At 44.9% G+C, this 6,696-nt stretch overlaps 1 long non-coding RNA gene across 1 annotated transcript; it reads left to right on the plus strand.

Moving 5' to 3' along the window:
* The first annotated feature begins 1,690 nt into the window (after nucleotides 1–1,690).
* LOC144266697 (uncharacterized) lies at nucleotides 1,691–6,482 on the plus strand. The gene is made up of 3 exons (XR_013346491.1): nucleotides 1,691–2,004; nucleotides 4,364–4,446; nucleotides 6,213–6,482. It is a non-coding gene; the product is annotated as an uncharacterized LOC144266697 (long non-coding RNA).
* Nucleotides 6,483–6,696: the final 214 nt, after the last annotated feature.

A 6,696-nucleotide genomic window follows, 5' to 3' on the forward strand; every position in this document is an offset into this window, starting at 1 on the left:
TGCCAGCAGAGACATATATCTTTGCCAGGGGTTCTATTCTGTCAGGAACCATGAGTCTTGAACACTGGGCCATAGGGCGTTTTTGGAACCAGTACGTTCCAACCTGGCCACCCACTGCCCTACTAACTGTCACCAGAATAGGAGTTGACCCTTGATAGAGGACTCCAGTCCTGGGAGTTGATTGGCTGAGTGCTGGGGGTCCTCATTTGTTCACAGCTCCTATTTAAACCCAGCAGAGGAACAGGAAGTTGTCCACGTAAGTGGGTTCATCCTGCTTAGGACTGCTTCCTTGGCAATACTGGCTCCTCCTGCCTGCTGCTGATCTCCTGGTAACCTGACTCTGCCTGTCTCCTGACACCTGAGTCCTCTTTGCCTTCTGGCCTGGCTTGCACTCTGATTTCCTGGTGTCTGACCTAGCCTGACTTCCAACTCCTGCTCTGACCACTAGGTCAGACTGCCCATGTCCTGGTTGTGACATATTCAGACTCCTAGCTACTTCAATTAAACTCCTGAGGATCTCCCATTGGTCAACTATGTTTTACCCTCATGTAAAGCTCTGCCTCTCTTTGGACAGCAGTGGTATTAAGTCTCTTGCTTCAGCTAGGCTATTGGAATGAGGACCCTCCTTTAAAACTAACATGAGTGCCACGCCAAGATTAGGAGGTATTCAAGTGATGAGTGACCATCACTCTTCACCTATATCACCTCAGGGACACAAGTCCATCAGAGTGAGTAGCTGGAGATTCAGTGTTATTTCTGACTCTCAGTCTCTTTGAAAAACATACAGAGCCAGGGTTTCAGTGCTGGCTTACTTTTTTACAGGCACAGACATTACCATTTAGACAAAAGTACTGCCTGCCTGAGCCCTGCTCACTGAATGCCAGGCATTGCTGCATTTCACTGGTCATCATGATCCTCACTTCTAACCAAGGAGCATTTGGTGTTCCTCAAGATGGTGCTGGTGACAGCGTAGCTTGAAGCTATCTTTGTCCTTCACTGAGCCTGAAAAGAGCTATCTCCTAGGCATATACTAGAGGAGATGAGCCTGAGCACACCTTTAATTTATACCAGCTGCCAGCAGTCCCAAGGGGGCATTATGGTAGCTGGGAATCAGCCCTGTATGAGAGCCCTGACCATACCTCCTTATTCTGGCCACAGCCCCTGCCCCAGTGACTATCTGCATATACACATATGTACAGATACATGAATCTCTTATATAAAACTCTCAGACCAGCTACCCACAGTGGGAGGGCCGGATTAATGCAGGGGCTTTAGGGCTGCAGCCCATGGCCTCGGACTAAGAGGGTCTCTGCAAAAATAAATACATAATTATATATAATTCAGTGGTCACCAACGTGTCGATCACAATCGACTGGTTGATCCTGGAACCTCCGCCAGTCAATCGTGATCTCCAGGCCACTAAAAGTCCAGCGGCACAGCAGGGCTCAGGCAGGCTGCCTGCATGCCGCGGCCCCACACTGCTCCCAGAAGTGGCTGGCTGCTGGCACGTCTCTGCGGTCCCTGGCAGGGTGTGGGGGAGGAGGCTCAGCATGCTGTCCCCACCCTCAACACCGTCCCCACAGCTCCCATTAGCCAGGAACGAGCCAATGGGAGCTGTGGGGGTGGCGCTTGTGGGTGCAGGCAGCACAAGGAGACATGCTGTTCCCCTTCCCCCCGGGGCATACAGAGATGTGCCAGCAGCCGGCTGCTTCTGGGAGCAGCATGGGTCTATGGCAGGCAGACAGGCAACCTGCCTGAGCCCTGCTGCACCGTCGGCCAGGAGCCACCTGTGCTAAGCACCTCCCAGCCAGAGCCTGCACCTTGCATTCCCCTTCTGCACCCCAACCTCCTGCCCCAGGTCAGAATCCCCTCCTGCACCAAACTCCCTCCCAGAGCCCACACCCCTCACCCTCTCCTGCACCCCAACATTCTGCCCCAGCCTGGAGCCCCCTCCTGCACCCAAACTCCCTCCCAGAAAGAAACTAATATAACAGCTGTTCTAAGGTAAGAAGTAGGCTATTTTGAATTAACTTGAGAATACTCTACATGTTTAAAGACTGAAATGTAACCACATATGGTTTTATGTTAATTAAAAGGCAATTTTAGTATAGTGTTAATAGCCTCTATGCCATAATTGTGATGGTTTTGTTTTAAATTAGGGAAAAGACTTGTATACAGGGACCCCACAAAATCTAATAGCCCTGGGCCTACAGGAGAGTTAATCTGGCCCTTCACAGAGGGCAGGCTGTAGGAGCTGATACCTATGACTATGCCACCTGAGGCTCCCCCTGCAGTAGGGTGATTCCTTTCTGTGGCTGTGGGGCAGCTTTGCAGTGATTGGGTGGCCAGGGGAGAGTCAGGCTTGTAGTTTCTAAAACACCCTTCATGGGGTTGTACAGTTGTAAAGGCCTTGTATAGTCACCCTGGTGGTTTGTGTGCCTTCTGATTAAGGAAATACCGTAAATGCTTGGAAAAGCCCCAGTGAGAAACAGAGGGGAATTTGGACTCTTCAAATACTTTTGTTGCAAACAAGTCCCTAAACTCTTTTTTTCCTGCCTACTGTACTGTCCGCACACAGGGACCAGCAGCCAATTGGATTATAGCACTGTTGATTACTCACAATTCCCTTCCTGTGAGGACAGGCCCTGATGTGTTGTTTTTTGATAACACTGGCTCCTTTAGAGCAATAATGCTGGTACAGCTTCCTGTCTAATCGTAAAACAATTACTGCACCTCGAAAGGGAAAACATTTTGGAGAATCCTGTTTTAGCTCGGAAGTGATAATAGAAGCATTTTCTTGCTAATCAATGGTTTGGCTTTCAGTTTCATTAAAACATCCCCTCTGGCCACATGACCAGTGTTAAGTAGACTGGAAGGCTCAGGTTTGGAGACTGGGTAGAGATGGACCTAGTCTCAACATCTCAATCTGGAGCTGAATTTCCCCATTTTTTTCAGGGGAGAGAAGCTGGGGTTTTTGTTTGGGCCCATCTCCAGTAATAGGATATGTAACTTTTCACTTCTAGGTCCCTAGTCTGAATTAGCCCCAAATTGGTAGTGACCAGCAGTTGCCACCATGTAATGGGTGTTCAGTGGTCTATGCGAAACAAGCTAATGGTCTTCCTCCGATGGATAGTTTCCATGTTCCTCACTGATGGCAGTCACACCACTACAGCTGGTATTAACTGAACCCTTGCTCATAATTTTAACAACAAAACCAAAGACTTAATGGCCTGAGGAATGAACCACCCTGTCACCTGTGGAAGTGGTCTGGCAGGCCAGGGCTAAGGTATAGTGGGGTAAAGTGGGGTGAGTTTGCACTGCCTTGCCTAGGCTGTATGTGTCTTGTGCATGAGGTGGGACCCTCACTCTCCAGGACTGGCACCTGTCATCAGCACTTGACAAAATATTAAACAAGAAAACCAAGGCTGACTGCTCCTGATCTGCACAAAAGCTTCCTGAACTCTCTAGACTGTGAAGACTAATGTTCTAATAGATTGAGTGGCAGACATGGAGCAGTATAGAGGAGACTAGCAAAAACTCTGTATTCATGAGTTAATGTATTGGTGGCAGGATAACTCTGGAACTCAAAGACTGGAGAAAAACCCTGGGCCTGATTCTCCTCTCACTTACCCCAGTTGGTGTTATTCCATTGACTGCAGTGAAGTTACTCCAGATATACACCAAGTTAGCAGAGCAGAAACAAGCCCAATAGGTGTATGAAACATGGGACTAACAATAGTATTTGATGGAGAACAGGTTCTGTACTCTAGCTAGTCATCAAGTTTCACACAACAACTACACACTGTGTAAAGTTCTGTACAGACTCCTTTACTTTCCTTTGTGAATTTAACAAGTAGTAAGAAGAAGCAAAGTCCTACTAACTAGTCCAGGATTTCTGTTTTAAGAAGGCAGATTCTTTGAATCTCACTTTTTTTAACAAAAAGTGTTCAACGTAGCATTTAAACATCTTCCTAGGAAAGAGGATTTCTTTTCCAACAGAGTGATAAATACAAAATTAAAAAGTAGTGTGATCTGGACTGGGACTCAGGACACCTGGGGTGAAAACCTTGCCCCACTGAGGTGGAAAAGCTTCCATTGACTTCAGTGGGGTTAGGATTTCACTTCTGGATTCTGTTTCCAGCTCTGTGTCTGACTCACAGTGTAACTTCGGGCAAATCCCTTAAACTAAACAACATATTACTTAAAAGCATCACGGGTATTGTGTGACTTAATGGATTGTTAAAAGTGCTTTGAGATCCTTCAGTGAAAAGATAAGTACAAAGTAGTATTAGTTTTATGTGACAGGGGAGCACCCAGACTTGTGACATATTTCCACTGATCACTGCTTTATTGCATTTTCTAGGAGCTGTAAACTCATGCACCTCCATCTCAGGCCAGGGTGTGCGTCTTTGAACTCCCTGCTGGGGGACTCTACGGATACAAAGGGTGTGTGTCTGTGGTGAGAGAAGCACTATCTTACTGAAGTAGAGCAGAGAAAGGAAATGACTCAATCATCAAAAGGCCCTCCTTCCTCAGGGAACTGTCCCTAATCAGTATTATCCCCTTACAATAATACTATTTCAGAGGCACTGTGAACCAGAGCACCACGTAGCCATGTAAACTGCTTCCTGTATTTGCCAAACAAAACAGCATTCAGCAATTAATAGAATTTAGCTATTAGCTCTGCTATGATATGCATCCAATGAAGTGAGCACGAAAGCTTATGCTCAAATAAATTTGTTAGTCTCTAAGGTGCCACAAGTACTCCTTTTCGTTTTGCGAATACAGACTGACAGGGCTGCTACTCTGAAACAAACATTACAGCTAGTCATATGGCCATTCTTGGTACCATGCATCTCCTATGGAGAATCCTTTTCATTTTAGAGGGTAGTTTACCTGCTGTGCCATAACACTTTTGCCAGGAAAGAACAAACCTGGTTTGTTACATTTTGCTTGGCTTAAAATGTCACAGCTGTGAAAATTGTCCTCATTACCCTTGCAAGAGTTATTGCAACGCTTTGCTCCTGGGACACCCTGATTAGTCATTGCTGTAGTATTAAGCAGGGATACTTTGTGTTACTTGCCAGGGATCCTGTAAAATCTCTACCTTTTTGATGCTTGATAATAGAAAGAGGCAGCTACAAAATTTGGCAGTGAAAGCTACAGAATAAAGCGATGGGCACTCCAGAGCTCTGGGACCGGGAATATTGCAGAGACTCCGCTCTTTATAATTAACTGTGATTAGACACAGACACAGATGTGCAGCATCTCAGCAACAAATGAACCATTTGTTCATCTTTAATGCTGTAGGAGGGAAATGCATAAGATTGGCAAGAAAATGCACCTTGTAGCTTTCTTTCATTTCCCTCATTCTTTTTTTGATCATCCTCAATCAGTCACCCCTCCTGCTGATACAGTCACCTGGAGGTGGTGGTGGGAGTTGGCTATTTGCACATACAAGTAAAAGGCAGCCAAGATGCCCAATTACCCTCTTAGCATATACTAATAGCTCCCTGTTTATCCACCAGTGTGGATCTTCACTTATGGGAATGAGAATATTATCATATAGCTGGATACATTTAGTGTGACCATTTTCAGATGACAACTTGTCAAAGCCTCCATATGCAGGTTTAATTATAGAATACAGACTTTAGCAGGGTGTCATGAATTTATGGTGGTTTCAAAATGGGGGTATAAAGTCAAACTTTGGGTCTGATTCTGGGGCTTTCTGCATTGGTGCAGGAACACTTTTTATAATGGGGATGCTGAAGGCAGAAACCATGTAATTTGGGTTGTTATTACTATTTCAAGCGAGGAGTATGGCAGCACCCCTAGGTTTCCAGCACCTAAGGTTTTTCTGCTAAGCCTCAGAACTCTGAGATGTTTCAGTCAGGCAGAGAGTAAAACCACTTCCCTGGGAATGAAGTATTTGAACATAAAATGGACCTTTTTTGATCACAGAAACTCACCCAAGAAATCTCAATTAACTCATCATGATTTCTGTATCAATAGGAATGATGAAAAACAGAAAGTTGCTAGAGCTCATGGCTGCACCATAAATAGTATCTCCTCATTGCAGGGGGCAAAAATAATTGGCCAAATTAATATCTGATGTAATTCCATTGACGTCAGAACAGTTACACAGAGGAGGAGATTGTCCCTATGTATTTTCTTATATATGTGATAGTGACAAATGTAATGCCTTGTTTCAGCACCTGCAGAAAGACTGCAGTTTGAAATTGTATGAAAACACCCCTGCCATATGAGTCCAGAGGGGATTATGGAGCAATAAGGAAGCTGTAAACTTGATGGAATCCTGGTCAGGAATAACATGAAGGATCTTGTGAAGCAGCACGTTCCCTTAAGTACATTGTATACAACTAGCAACAAAGGTCAAATCTGAATCCAAATGTGAAGGTTCAGGAAAGTGGTTCCAGTTCAATATGCATGAAACGTGGGCAGCAATGAATGGTGACAAAAATACATAAAGTTCCTGTAAGAAATCTTTTTTTTGTTATTATTTCAGTAAACTACTGTAGTGATAGCTTGGACCTTTATAATATTAATTGTCACACAAATATCTTTTAATATTCCTCATAACAAATATAACCAACCTTCAGTGCTAACGTCTTGGAGGAGAAAATTAGGGTTGCGGTTTCAGTGTTTGATACAAACCTGAAACTCTCAGAGCTTCCC

Source organism: Eretmochelys imbricata, chromosome 6 (assembly GCF_965152235.1).
Source record: "Eretmochelys imbricata isolate rEreImb1 chromosome 6, rEreImb1.hap1, whole genome shotgun sequence".
NCBI lineage: Eukaryota > Metazoa > Chordata > Testudines > Cheloniidae > Eretmochelys > Eretmochelys imbricata.